Source organism: Schistocerca americana, chromosome 2 (genome assembly GCF_021461395.2).
Source record: "Schistocerca americana isolate TAMUIC-IGC-003095 chromosome 2, iqSchAmer2.1, whole genome shotgun sequence".
NCBI lineage: Eukaryota > Metazoa > Arthropoda > Insecta > Orthoptera > Acrididae > Schistocerca > Schistocerca americana.
Window position 1 is genome coordinate 1,000,207,192 of NC_060120.1, and position 16,138 is coordinate 1,000,223,329.

The window sequence follows — 16,138 nt, forward strand, 5'->3', positions numbered from 1 at the left end:
CTGCCCTACCTTCCTATTCATAACGAATCCTACACCTGATATACCATTTTCTGCTGCTGTTGATATTACCCGATACTCATCTGACCAGAAATCCTTGTCTTCCTTCCACTTCACTTCACTGACCCCTACTATATCTAGATTGAGCCTTTGCATTTCCATTTTCAGATTTTCTAGTTTCCCTACCATGTTCAAGCTTCTGACATTCCACGCCCCGACTCGTAGAACGTTCGTTGATTATTCAATCTTTTTCTCATGGTAACCTCCCCCTTTGCATTCCCCTCCCGGAGATCCGAATGGGGGACTATTCTGGAATCTTTTGCCAATGGAGAGATCATCATGACACTTCTTCAAATACAGGCCACATGTCCTGTGGATACACGTTATGTGTCTTTAATGCAGTGGTTTCCATTGCCTTCTGCATCCTCATGTCGTTGATCATTGCTGATTCTTCCGCCTTTAGGGGCAATTTCCCACCCCTAAGACAAGAGAGTGCCCTGAACCTCTATCCGCTCCTCCGCCCTCTTTGACAAGGCCGTTTGCAGAATGAGGCTGACTTCTTATGCCGGAAGTCTTCGGCCGCCAATGCTGATTATTTATCAAAATTTAGGCAGTTGCGGGGATTGAACCCGGGACCGAACACGTTTTTTTTATGAATCAAAGACGCTACCCCTAGATCACAGTGACACCATATATATGTCATATAATGATTTAAATTTTGCAGGTACATTCAGAGGTGTTCATGGATACCGACTAAAACCTGTGTTCCGAATACAGCCAGTAGTAAAGAAATAAATAATTAACACGTAATCTCTGTTGCTGAATTTTTGCTGCATGAACACCGAAAATGTAGGAATCGATAAACGTTTTGCTTCAGCGATAAAAAACTTTGTACAGCTTTAAATTTATACGTAAAGTTTTTTGAAAATGTGCTCTCACTCTGAAATACTGAATGAATAAAGTCCAGGGATATTCGTGCATGTTAGTTACGCTACCTCAAGACGAAAACACAGTTTCTAACCACAATATTAGTGTTATTGATTTAAAATTTGTAACATAAGATAGTATCTCTTAATGTGTAGACTATGACAGCATTTTAATTTTTTTTAATTCGGGTAATAATTAAGTGAAATGTTGAAAATGAAATGTTTGTGGCCTCTGGAACGCTACCCGCTTCCACGATATAGTGAGCTAAAACAGCACATAAAATGCGCGTAAAAACCCAAGGTTATGCGAATCACACTTCCTGAGGAGATCAAAAGTGGTACAGACGATAGTAAAAAATTTGCTCTTACTGTAATCGTACAAAGAATTTTCTAAATCCTTTCATCATAGGGTGTTAAGTGTGAAATGTCTCGTGTTCCTTCAGCAAAGTGTATTTCGGCTTTGCATTTCAAGTGCTGCATTTTGATATAATTTAAAAAACTATTATTACAGTTAATTATTACTTCGTTGCTTATACGTTAAATATTTTATCCACCAGTGGCTTAAAATCATCGAAAAAATTTTGGACGTACGAATCAATGCTTCTACCAAACCAGAATTATGCCCAGCCCTGCAAAAAAATAATAAATAATATGAAAACCAGAAAACCTCCAGTGATCCAAGGACCTTGATGTGGTGATGAGGTTTGTTTGCACTGAAGGCACAAAAGGCTATACTGGACACCTTCAAATATACCAGGCAAATAACCGCAGATGAGCCCAAGTCAAGCGACGTGGTTCGAAAGACACTAAAAAACGATCTTTACCGGGTCTGTCGTGGTCCGATTCAACCAAAACCTGCATCGGTTGCCAAGCAATGGCGGTCTGGTGCCAAAATTATGGCAGAGTAAAATTTGTGAATCAGAATGAAAAATTCTATCATAGCATAAAACGGCGAATATGTCCCGGGCAGAGTTAGCGATGCAAATGCATTGGTCTACCTTTTCGGATTATCTGGTACCTTCAGAAACATTTACGAGGGTTGGAAATTAAATAGTGGCAACTATTTATTCACAACTGATACATAAGAGTTACATGTTTGCACCTGCTACTGTCCTTCAAAGTAGTCACCAGCGCTGTGCAGAACCCTCCGTCAGCGATGCGAAAGGCGTAGTATACCGGTAGCAGAGCCTATTCTGTTGATGGTGCGAATGGAGCGGTATACTGCCTGTCGAATCTCTGGAACAGTTCTGAAGCTAATGCCACGAAGTGGTTCCTTCATCTTCGGAATCAAATCAAAGTCATAAGGACTTAAGTCCGGGGAATGTGGTGGGTGGTACAGTACTTCCCAGTCCCATCGACCGAACAGAGCAGCCACAGCTTGCGCTGTATGCGTCTGCGCATTGTGGTGCAAAATGATGGGTGGGTTGCGCAGAAAGTGTCGACGCTTCTTTCACAAAGCTGGTCGCAGGTGATGCTTCAGAAACAAACTGTAATACAGTGGACTGATGTTCTGCCGTGGAGGAACGTAATGCGTTAGTATAACACCATCACAGTCGTACACGAGAATCACCATCACTTTCATCATACTGGGGCTCTGGCGCACTTTCGACTTTCGCTGCCACCCATAATGACGCCATTCGTTGGATTGGCGTTTCAGTTTTGGCTCGTAAGATTTGGTCCATCTCTCATCCAGTGTTACGACACGGCGTAAGAAAGCCTCTCCTTCGCGCTCATAGCGCTCCAAGTGTGTCTGAGCAGCGTCGTAACGCACCCATTTGTGCATTTCCGTCAAATCATGTGGAACCCATCGTGTTGCAATATTTCGCATGCCCAGACGTTCCTTCAGGAAGCGAAGCACAGTCATTTGCACTAATCCGGTTTCGTAGGCGAGCTCACGAATCGTATGGCGTCGATTACTGTACACTAAAGTGGCAGCAGCATGCATTTCTTCTTCAGAGAAGCTAGGACACCTGCCCGATGCATGTCTGCCACAGTCTGCCGACCTTCGTTGAAGGCTTTTACCCAATCTCCCACTGTTCTGTACGGCGTTGCCGATTCCCCGCACACCTTTTGAAGACCTTGATGACACTGTCGTGCTGTACGACCTCTGGCGCATTCAATCTTGCTCCAACTCCGTTGTTCCTGTTTCGAAAACATAGTGACACCGTTACGTTAGACTGCTCGCTCACAAGTGATTGTGTCTCCATAGATTGTGCGCACGCCGGTAACGTGGGACGGGCGAGACCATTTGCTCAGAGATAAAGTAGGTATGTCAACAACGTATGCTACCATCTACAATAGTAGATTCCATTCCATAGTGACTCCACCGCAGTGTTGCCACTATTTAAATTCAGACCTACCCAAATCAAAAAAATCTTCGCATTTCGCTCTTTTTCACGAGTTAATCCTAGTTCTCCAGCGCAGTGAGGTCTCTTAGCTGTAAGATGTGGCCACACCTACATCTTTAAATTTACAGGCTCAAATCCCTTGTCCTGTGGGAACTGCATGCATCCTAAACGTTAATGACACGATGTCATATTAGACGACATGACAAATGCCATGCTGGATGACATCATATACCATGTTCCTTTACTTGACCGAATGCAGTATATTACATGGCCTGGGTGCACTAAAGCTAATAATTTAAAAAATTCGTATACGTCAAGATGTTTTGATTTAAATGTCTTTGAAGATGCCAGCCACTTCCTTTTTTTACATCCCTCACTCTGCACATGACACATTCGTCTTTTTTGTTCTATGATAGCAGCATTTTTCTTTCTCTCTGACATTGGTTTTTCATCATGCAACTTACAAAATTAACAGTGGGGAGACGGGGGCTATATTCATGCCTATTTCCAACGACATCCTAAGTGATGACTGGCGAATTTAATTGGAAAAGTCACCTGAAACGTCAGTTACGCTCAACATTTTACTAACTAATTTCGTGATCACATTACCGCAAGCGTTAGGATGGCCTACAGCACAAAATGAATTATACTCAGAGTTAGAGAACTAAGGAATGACAGTAGAGGAAGAGAGAAACACAGCGCAACAGGTAGGGAGAGAGACACCCCCCCCCCCCCCCACACACACACACACACAAAGAACCCCAAAGAGAGCAGTGGAATGCTCTAGCGCTAATGGGGCTGTGGTATCAGAAAGGGAAAGTGGCGCCAAGCGAGCGAGAGCTATTTATGTGAATAACTGATGTGCACCGCGCTTGCTGACAAAATTAAAGGGATGAGTACACAAAAGTACGCAGCATATTCCAAAGTAAACGACCTACGGTTTAGTAATAGAATTATCAGAGCTTGTTCTTAATAAAAAATTGTTTCACTTCTTTCGTCTCCAATGGTTGGAAATTCTTTTTAATAAGCATACAACAGATCAACGCTTCAGTCAAGGAAGTCACCTAATTGCAACTCCATGCTGGATTTTCACATATCATGTCTTCAAATTGTTCTTTGTTTCTGTTTTTTATATCTCTCGATAACTCGCTTCCCTACATCAAACTAAGATAATAATATTTCTAAGTAGTTGTGATCGATAACACAGGCCAACAATGGAAAAGCGTTTTTGTTGAAAATACATTATTCTTATGTCTTTTAGGGTGGGAAATCAAAATACGAAACTTAAAAATCTGTATGGCCCACCATTTCTTCACATTTTTCAGATAAATGTATCAAATTAAGCGATATTTTACAGAATTCTGCAGCTTTTGTATAGTTAAAATAATTTAAAAATGAGGTGCAGTGAAAGTAGATAACATTAGTAGCACTGCTGAAAAGCATTTGCTGCCAAAAAAACGTCGCTTCTATTTTTGTGTTAACAGATGGTGTTTAGTTTACTGTCAACCTAACCTCACTTTCCCGTTTCCCGTACATGTGCTCAGTACAATGTCTAATCGTGGTCGTAGAAACTCTGCTGACAGTTTTTGTTATATTTGCGGTGAATTTGTGATTAAAAAACACCAAAGAAACATCAAAGACTTTGTGAAAAAGTTTATCTATCATACTTTTGATCTAAACTTAGTGATCAAGATAAATTTTGGGCGCCGCATAAGGTATGTTATGTGTGTATTGAAGATCTGAGAAGATGGCCCAAAAGCGAGAAAAAAGCCTTTAGATTTGATGTTCCTATGATATGGAGGGAGCAAGGAAATCATTCCGATGATTGCTGCTTTTGCAGTGTTGATATTACTGGTCATAATTCGAAAAACAAGAAGGTAATAAGCTACACCAACCTTCCGTCCACCATCTGACCAGTAGCGCATGGTGTAGATTTGCCGGTTACTGAACCACCAGATGATTTAAATGCTATTCCAACAGAAGTATTTTCTGAAGTAAAATGTGATTTAGGTGAACCAGATGATGAATTGTGTTGTAATACAGAAAGTCTAGAGCCCAAATTGTTTACTCACACCGAGCTTAACAATTTGGTTTTTGATCTTGGCTTAACGAAAGAAAAAGCTGAATTGCTTCGTTATATATTATAAGAAAAGAATTTATTGGCAGTTGGAACCAGAATATACATGTATAGAAAGAAAGAGAAGCAATTTTCCAAGTTTTTTTCAACAAGAAGGTGATTTAGTGTACTGCTCAGGCATTCCTTGTCTGATGAATGAGTTCTGTATTGAATACAAAAAGGAAGACTGGAGGCGGTTTATTTATTCATCGAAAACTGTTTTAAAGGCTGTTTTATTACACAATGGTAACATGTATACACCTATGCCTGTTGGACATTCTGTACATATGGAAGAAAGCTATCAAAACCTAGAAATAGTGCTAAATAAAATAGGCTATTTTGCTCATGGTTGGATGACATGTGTCGATCTAAAAGTAACATGCATGCTCCTTTGTCAGCATGGTGGCTTTACCAAATTTCCATGTTTCTTGTGTGAATGGGACAGTAGGGCTAGGGATCAACACTGGTGCAGAAAGAACTGGCCTGTGACGGAATCTTTAACACCTAGTGAGAAGAACATTTTACGCAAAAACCTTGTAGATCCAAATCACGTACTCATATCACCTCTATATATAAAGTTAGGCGTAATGAAACAGTTTGTAATGGCTTGGCCTAACGATGGACCATGTTTTAAGCATCCCTGCCAAAAGTTTCCCCACCTTTCAGAAGCTAAACTAAAAGAAGGCATCTTTGTCGGACCTGACATTAGAAAATTAATGTTTGATGATAAATTTGAATCCACAGTGACATTAAATGAGAAAGAAGCATGGGTATCATTCAACCAAGTCGTTACAAAGTTCTTAGGACATGAAAAAGACCCAGAATATGTTTATACTACAGCTACAATGCTAAAGAAGTTTAAAACTGTAGGATGTTTAATGAGCCTGAAAGTTCACTTTTCGAACAGTCACCTTGATTACTTCCCGGGCAATATAGGAGATGTTAGTGAGGGGCAAGGAGAGCGTTTTCACCAGGACATTAAAGTGATGGAAGAACGCTACCAAGACCACTGGAACACCAACATGATGGGGGACCACTGTTGGTCACTTCACCGAGAAGTTGAGCAAGCTACTCATCGTAGAAAAAACTACACCAGAAGTTTTTATATTTAAAAAAATCAATTCCAGCTGACAAGTGAAACATCTGTTAAAACATATCATTGTTTTAAGTATCTTACTGTAAATAAAAACCATGCGTATGTAGTAGCAAAGCGTTTCATTAAATTCCCCATTTACGGTACAGCATAGGATTTTTATTCTATGTAGCAAAAAGAAATATTACTCCAAAACTATGGGTGATACAAAAAAACTAAGGCTAGATTTGGATTCAGCTCATAAAAATCTATAAAGACCAGCTATCAAAGTAAAAAAAGTTTTTAAAAAAAATTTTCGTTGGCCTGTGTCATTAACGAGGGAATCATGCGGTAATGATTCCAAATAAAAACTTTTATCACCTACCACGTAATATCATTGTGTGCTGCAATCCATTGTTTTGCTTTCTTAACTTTTTTTTTTCAAAGTGTGATACTTGCGAGAACAACCGTATTTTCTTGCATCGTGTTATATCTAGTGATAAGTATCGGAAACTTACATAAAACAGCCGCATGACGTAAGAATAAACATGAAGTGATTAACTGTCTGTGTACCGTAATATTATTCCATGTAAATTAAATTTACGTTTATTTATTGAAGCATGTGGTAACAGATACAGAAGGAAGCCACCATGCTCTAATAGTAAACATTAATGTGTCGGTCTTGTTGCTTCAATGATGCTGGATATAAGGGACGTCAGGTTTGGTATTCTTTTGAAGCACAAAGGTTATTAGGTAACAATTTCCCACTGAGCTATGTTAGTCGTTTACTTTATTTACAGTCTATTTTAGTCCTTTTACGGATTCATCCGGGTCTTAGACCATCGCTAATTAGCAGACGAATTTCGCACAACAGACGGCTTCATATTCACGAAAACAGGCAAGGTTACGGAAATTGTGCACAGCAACTACACAGTAGCATTACTTGCGGGTGTACACCATTTAGATAATTGTGCTCAAGTGCCTGAAGATGAAGCCGTATGAAGTTGCGACACTCACTTGTCACCTGATAATGACCAAACGAGCAGAAAACCAGTTAGTGCTCAAATAAATACTATGTTCGTTTGTATGGTCATCTTTCGCACCAGCTGCTATATACAGATTATTAGCTGTTACCTGCTGCTGCGCTTAGATATCAGTAGTTTTCTTATGACGAGTGATGGTGAGTAAGTAAACTAATAATTTACAAATGACTTCGTATATGGTGATGTAGGGACGTATGTATAAAAATGTATGCAGTTTCGGTATGTAGGTGCGGATTTTATTTTGTTGTTTGTCAGATTTGAAAGCATCCAGTACATTTTCTACTTATACGTAAAAGATGCCTAGATGTATTGCATTCGTACAGAAGTAGAATTTTTAGGGGTTCCCCCAGCTCACTTAGTCCTGGATGTGAGATATTGGCACCAGAGTAATACATACCAATCGTTTCTTTCTTCCATTTAATTATAGTACCTACATCCTCGGTCCTTCATGCTAAGGTGACTAATTTACTATTAACGTAGTCAGTTAGCAGATCATAGTCCAATGCAGTATCATCAAAAGCCGTCTTTGTAACTCTTCATGTGCCCGGGAAGCTTCAGGAGACCCGTGACGCTCAAGGTATAAAATGCGACCTTTCTGTGACTGTTCTAATGTCTCTGTATCTCCTAAGACCGCCTGACGTTCTGCAATCAAGTTAAGGCGGTTCTGAGATTGCTCCAAGGTTTTCTGAATTCGAGTAACTTTCACAACTCGATCTCTCTTAGAACCGTGCGCTTATTCAGAATACGTTTGAGAGGCTTATTATAATATTTTTAAATATGGAGCTCGGGGAAACCGTCGGATTTTATTGCTGCATCTCTGAAAAAGCTCTCTAGTTACGCCATGTCGTGTAGTAAATCAGTATTGCAAACAGCGTGCACAGGAACTTTGGATTTGCATTGTCTATAAACGTTAAGAGAGGCCGCCCATAGCACCACTGTCGTCTCCATCGCACTCGCGTATACCATGTTGAAAAATGTTAATAATACTCAAAAATACAATTTTCTAAAGTAGCCTAATGACTTCCTCAGGTTAAGCGGTTTAGTTGTGGAAACATAATATACAGAGATACTCTCGCACTTGTGATACTAATAAGAAAGTATAGCATTTTAGTTGTGAGAACATAACATACAGAGTTACTCTCGCACTTGTAATATCAATAAGAAAGAATGGCATCACCTGGATTAAACACGTTGAGGTTAGTATAAGCATTGTATTCTAACTGTTAAATGTGCGTATGGCTTTATTGGCCGGGACATCCCGGTAGGGATGTCCAGAAGCTTGGTGTAAGTCTTTTTATTTGACGCTATTTCGACTACTCGTACGTCCATGATGATAAACTGAAGAGGAGGACAACAAACATATCCAGTCGCGAGGGGAATATGTCCGAGACAGCCGGGAATCGAACTTTCAACCCCACGGTCAATACTTAGTAACTCTAATCACATGACATTCTCGTATGAATGGAAGGCACAGACACGGCCAACCGATTCGGCTCAGATTTGGCAGGTCGCTTGCGTACAACCTGAAATGAAGGACTTTAAGATATTTTGGCTCAACGCCCTCCCGTTTTTGAGAAAATTGCTCCTAAAGGTTATGACGAGCAACCGACTCAAAATTGGCGGGATCGATAGGTAATTATAAATAGAGCATTTTTCATTGCCAGGTATGGGGTCCGCAAATGTATACTTTTCCAGAAATCGAGGAAAGACACTTTTACAATTGTCGCTTATGTATCCACATGCTAAACGCTTTCCGCCCACAGCTCCGATCTACATCTACATCTACATCCATACTCCGCAAGCCACCTGACGGTGTGTGGCGGAGGGTACCCTGAGTACCTCTATCGGTTCTCCCTTCTATTCCAGTCTCGTATTGTTCGTGGAAAGAAGGATTGTCGGTATGCTTCTGTGTGGGCTCTAATCTCTCTGATTTTATCCTCGTCGTCTCTTCGCGAGATATACGTAGGAGGGAGCAATATACTGCTTGACTCTTCGGTGAAGGTATGTTCTCGAAACTTTAACAAAAGCCCGTACCGAGCTACTGAGCGTCTCTCCTGCAGAGTCTTCCACTGGAGTTTATCTATCATCTCCGTAACGCTTTCGCGATTACTAAAAGATCCTGTAACGAAGCGCGCTGCTCTCCGTTGCATCTTCTCTATCTCTTCTATCAACCCTATCTGGTACGGATCCCACACTGCTGAGCAGTACTCAAGCAGTGGGCGAACAAGCGTACTGTAACCTACTTCCTTTGTTTTCGGATTGCATTTCCTTAGGATTCTTCCAATGAATCTCAGTCTGGCATCTGCTTTACCGACGATCAACTTTATATGATCATTCCATTTTAAATCACTCCTAATGCGTACTCCCAGATAATTTATGGAATTAACTGCTTCCAGCTGCTGACCTGCTATTTTGTAGCTAAATGATAAGGGACCTACCTTTCTATGTATTCGCAGCACATTACACTTGTCTACATTGAGATTCAATTGCCATTCCCTGCACCATGCGTCAATTCGCTGCAGATCCTCCTGCATTTCAGTACAATTTTCCATTGTTACAACCTCTCGATACACCACAGCATCATCTGCAAAAAGCCTCAGTGAACTTCCGATGTCATCCACCAGGTCATTTATGTATATTCTGAATAGCAACGGTCGTATGACACTCCCCTGCGGCCAAGGTAAATGGTGGGGAAGCCGAGAATCCGGTTTCGAATCTCGAGGAAAGCCAGCGTATGTTATTATCCACGTTTGTATTTTTCCATATCTCAATTGAAGGTTCAAATGGTTCAGATGGCTCTGAGCACTATGGGACTTAACATCTTAGGTCATCAGTCCCCTAGAACTTAGAACTACTGAAACCTAACTAACCTAAGGACATCACACACATCCATGCCCGAGGCAGGATTCGAATCTGCGACCGTAGCAGTCCCGCGGTTCCGGACTGCAGCGCCTAGAACCGCACGGCCACCGCGGCCGGCTCAATTGACAGGGATTGGAGGACTAATAAGGTAGGTAAATCAATAAGGAATGATAAAAGGGTAGGCAAATAAATTTCTGAAACCTCTAGGGATAGTAAACAACTAACATGTTACACCTGGTCACTTTACAATAGCTCTTCCAGTCACTGTTACGTGTCCTCACTTTTCTTCGAACAACTAGACGGATGGTACTTATCATGTAAACATTCGAAAGAAATATATTCGCAGCACCGGAACATCTAATGAATGCAATCTTTCGATACCTAATCCCGAAGAGTCTGCAGAAAACAAACTTGGTTTACATTTCTAGATATGTCTTTTTCGTGAATTAGTTCTGATGCGTACCACGAATACGATGTCATTGCCTGAAGAATCTGTGCTGTAAGTTGGTAATGAATTATGCTGTGAATAGTTATTCGCCCCGTGCGGTTGTGCAATTCTCGCAGGGTTTCCAGAAGCACACTGCAATTCTGAAGCCTCGGAATTAAGTTTTTAACATGGTGACAGAAATAAACATGACACGGCCGGCACACAGGTGTGCAGTTTGTCGGTATTAATTTTACCGTGTACGTCGGTTCACCTTCGTCATTTATAAACGTGGTGTCATACATTGAAGTATTAGTTTGTCCACCCCACGAATCCATTTTTAGACAAAACTTTTTATCAACAACGTGTGATTTTAAAACATTCTCAAGAAATGTTCTGTAAATCGCATTTGTCAATTTCCCGGATTTGGAGCAAGTAATGTAAACATTTTTCATTGAGTCGGTTAAACGACTGACCACTTCTATAACCCGAAGAACCAAATGTAATATTTGTTTCTTGTAAACACAGGAAAACATTGGGCAACACTTATCCAGAGGCTATGATGGCATATTGCGCCGTGTACGGAGATGTTAATTTTTTTTTAATTACCAACTGCAACAAGGTCTCGTTTTTCCCCCTTATGAGATAACGTGCGTCGAATGTTCACCCAATACTCGCATCCTGTCGTATCGGTGTTGGTCACGTAATCAGGATTACAACCTGTCATAAGTGACGCTGTTTGCGTGCTGAAAAGAGCCGTCACTTTCTGTATACCTTCTATATTTTCTACCTGCTTCTGGGAGACGTATTTAGTGACGTGCCGTTGACGAACTTTGTATTCCTATTTGAAATTCCTTGCCCAAGATAATGATGCAGCAAACGTAAAATCCTTGTTGGTCGTATATTGAAGCGCTGCGCCTGCAGCCCACTGCTGGAGTATTATCGTTGTTACATTCTTGTTACGACGACAAGATTCGACTAATCGGTCGTATGTCCACTTATTTATCGCCTGCTATTTGTAGTATCTTGTGCCTCCTTCAACGATATCATTTTCCCACAATTTTAGGCCCTTCTTTCTTGTCAGAGCTGTTGTTGCTTCATTCTTTCGCAGTGTTTGTAGGTTCCAATTCGGATGTTTCCTGGCTAGCGGTACCGCCTTTACTTTTGCTTCAAGAGGTATAACGCCGTAATTCAGTCGTTTAGAAACCGGTTCATAATACTCATCGGGAACAGCTGAAGCAAAGATTGCCTGCGACGTGGACATTTCCAAAGTATTACGACCATTTTGCGATTCACTAGTCGTGATATATTCCACTGAATCATCTTCTGCTTTGCCTTCATGGTATAGTTCTCCAGTATCAACAAAAGTAATTTTGTTCGTCAGCTCCAAAAATCGCTCGACGATAGCCGCTCCTATCAATCTGGAACGCCGAGAAACAGAACTGCCTGCTTCTGGTAGTGCATCGATAATACATCTGAAACCAAAACACACCGTCGGTAACTTCCCGCTTACCGTCGTCTGTGACAGGCTCCCAACAATACATTTCAGTGCTGGCCGAAGAGTGTACGTCCTCCATTATTCGGATTATGCAACTGAAAGATATGACACAACAAACAATAACTAGTTACTACGGCATAAACAGAAAATCTGATTATTACAAACTACATACATTAGAAGTCATATGTTACTTCAGTAAGATCACTGTATTCTTTCACAAAACATATTTTATTCGGCGAATTAACGATGAAAAATTATTACATGTATCCTCGAGGTTTGCGGTAGCCTAATGACGGAAAACAATTCTTTCCGATTGACTTCTATAAGGTTCGTGCTGGACACCCTCACTCTTCGAGGTTCACAACTGTTATATAAAGAAGTGGAAACAGGGACAACATAACTCTCCCCGCGTGCAATCTGTCCCTTGCGTCGCTGTAAACAAGCGTTGCGCGATTGGCTGTCTGTAGTCCATCGTGAGGAATTTGCAGCACTCTAACTCGGAGTTGTTTGCATGTGACAACGCTTAAAAGTTTAGTTCTTTACTAATTCACGTCATTTTGGAAATTAGTTTGCATACCTTTTACTATAAATATTGCATGCTGTGTTTTGTACCTTATTAACCCTCCTATTCCTATGAAATCTTATACGAAAAACTACAAGTTAAAAAAATTAAATCCATGCAGATTCCTCGACATCCGAACCCGGGTTCTCCGCTTCCAACCCAGTTACCTTGGCCGTTGCGCTACTGTTTTTTTAATTTTTTTTGTTCGTTATTGTTCATTATGTTTGGTCGTAGCGGGCGTCACATGGCATCCGTTGAAGTTCGTTGTTGATCCGTTGATCCTTTTCCTCAGGTTTTTTTTTTTTTTTTTTTTTTTTTTGTAATTGCAGAGAGCAGTCAGCTCTCTGACTAAACACGCTCCCATGTGGGTACATATACGACAGTTGTAAAAGTTTCTTTCCTCGATTTCTGGAAAAGTATGCGTTTGCGGACTCCATACCTGACGACGAAAAATTCCCTATTTACAATTATCTATCGATAACACCAATTTTAAGTCGGTTGCTCGTTATAACCTTTAGAGGTAATTTTCTCAAAAACGGGAGGGTATTGAGCCAAAATATCTTAGAGTTCTTCGTTTTAGGTTGTACATAAGCGACCTGCCAAATCTGAGCCGAGTCGGTTGCCGTGTCTGAGGCCTTCTCCTTGTTAGAACATAATAAGCGACGCGTCATCGGGTAAAATGCGACGGATTTGTGAATGATATTAGTACGGAAGTAAGGATTAAACAGGTAGAGAATTGTATAAGAATTGTATTCCTTACGTTGAAACGTATTATGTAAAATATAGCAAACAATAAAAGTGTTTTCACAAATATGATAGTGTTCAAAAGTCAAAGTCTTTACAAAGAATAATTATTGTTCCATGTCTCGTGTTATGTTCTTTAAATCAATACATGTGTTGTAACACATACTTTCTAAAGTAGCCTACGCTCTTCCTCGGCGTTCAAGATATTCCCTATCATATTTCAAATTTCATCAAAATTGATTCAGAGGATTAGTAGCGAAAGCGTAACAGGCAGACTTACTTTTGCATTTATAGTATTAGTACGGATTATTTTTGAACGGAATAATCTTACTGTAATTTAAGAGAGTTTTCTCACCAGACGCGTTTCGTTTCAAATTGAAAGCATCGTCAGTGATCACTGACGTGTATTCTTCCTTTTTACGTATTCTAAAGACTATGCTTTTTCTATCGTTGGCAGCAGGGACTGAAGTCCAAAAATAATAATAATAATAATAATAAAAGCTTGCACATTTAACTTTCGCGAAACTCAGAATATATGAGAACCTGAAAACCACGTGAAACAACAGACTGAATACCTATACGTGCTACTTCTGACTTTCAAGCCGTGGGAAGCTTAGTCAGCCCTGAAAACGTTTGCCTCGCGATAACAGTGGGCAGCATCGACCAGTCGGCAACACACTAGACTGCTCCATCTGGACGAGCATCATACGAAGAAAATGTACGTAATTTTTGCTTCATCTGTGTTATAATAAATGTCGTCAACGAAGACATGAATTGGCTGGTGTGACTGTGTCCCCCAGTGCTGAATTTATCCCTCGATTTTGTTAAAGACGACTATCTCTTGTCCCGATATGACGGCGATTTGGGACCCAATTTTGGCAAAACTATTAATTACACATAATTCTGTATTCAGGGTAGTCAGAGACAGTCTGGAAAGCTTATAATGGTGTTACAGGATAGATTGTACTGAGAAATATTTGTTAAGAAAAAAATTCGACACCTTGCGCCGTTTCCGAGATAATTAGGAATGAAGTTAACCTATCAGGCCATTGTGCGCGCAGATTCAAACGGCATTCCAGATACAATTAATGTCAAAAATTAGTTCAAATGGCTCTGAGCACTATGGGACTTAACATCTGTGGTCATCAGTCCCCTAGAACTTAGAACTACTTATACCTAACTAACCTAAGGACATCACACACATCCATACCCGAGGCAAGATTCGAACCTGCGATCGTAGCGGTCACGCGGTTCCAGACTGAAGCGCCTAGAACCGCACGGCCAAACCGGCGAGCCCAATTAATGTCAATCGGCCTCGTAACGTAGATGATATCACACAAGACTGCTCACCATCGACCCTCTCTAACGTCCCACGCCCAGTTTTTGTATCGCTGTTTCGTTTTTGGAAAGCAAACGAAGAACGTGTGTCGCGATGCTGTCTCTGGCGGGCCGCTTGAAGCTTTACAAGATTAATGCCGTCACGAGCTACATATTTGCATAATGTATGTTCAATCTTTTTATTTTGTTTTTGGCTCTCAGACATGAATCATACAGCCAGCCTCCGATACATGACACTTAACAAATTATATAAAATTTAGTTACATAATTATATAAACTCACACACACACACACACACACACACACACACACACACACACACACACACATACACAGATATACACTTATAACTGTGATACAAATAGAATATTTACATTGTAGTAAACTGGCTAATTAAATCATGTGATCCTGTAATTGCCACGAAATGTCACTTTAAATGCCAATTAAATATGGAGTAGATAACATGCGTGCCTCCTGAGAACTTCCTGTCGTGCGCTGCTTAAATCGTTTAAGTTACATGAAACTGATTGTACTCTGTTAACTAACGTTGTTCTCTGAAATTCATTCATACCTCTACGCAGCGTTCTGTAAACAAAATAACCGCTACGGCAGGCAAGTCATCTTTCATACATACTTTGTGCTATTCATGCAAAGCCAGGGTGGGTAGCTTGTTATTTTATATTAACAGTTGTACTGTTCTGCTCTGTCACTTTTTTATTTTGCATTTCCTCAGCTTCATTTTCACTCTCATCATCATCACTTTGTGGAATAAAATAGCTATCGCTGCCATCTACACGGATATCATCATCTTCAACATCATAGGCCTTCTGCTCACTACGTTTTTCATCCTAGAGCTCGTCTTCATTAATAAACAAGTTTTCGTAGCTCATCATCTGTGTATTTCTTCCCATAAAAAGCGGTGTATTCCATATTCATAAAACTAACTCCAAAATAGTATTAAATTCTGAAGCAGATGAAACTCGGAAATACAAATTGAAACTTATGGTAACTTAGGTGATTTTTTATCGAGAAGTTTTCTGCACTGCAGCATCTGATACATATCTTCCAACAATGCCTAAACTTCTAGTAGTAAAACACAGCATACCAGTGTAACGATTCATGTTGAATGTAACTTATGGTTTCTTCTGCCTGGTCCACTGATGAATGAATGCAAAATTTTCATACTTCACAAAATTTATTCACATTAA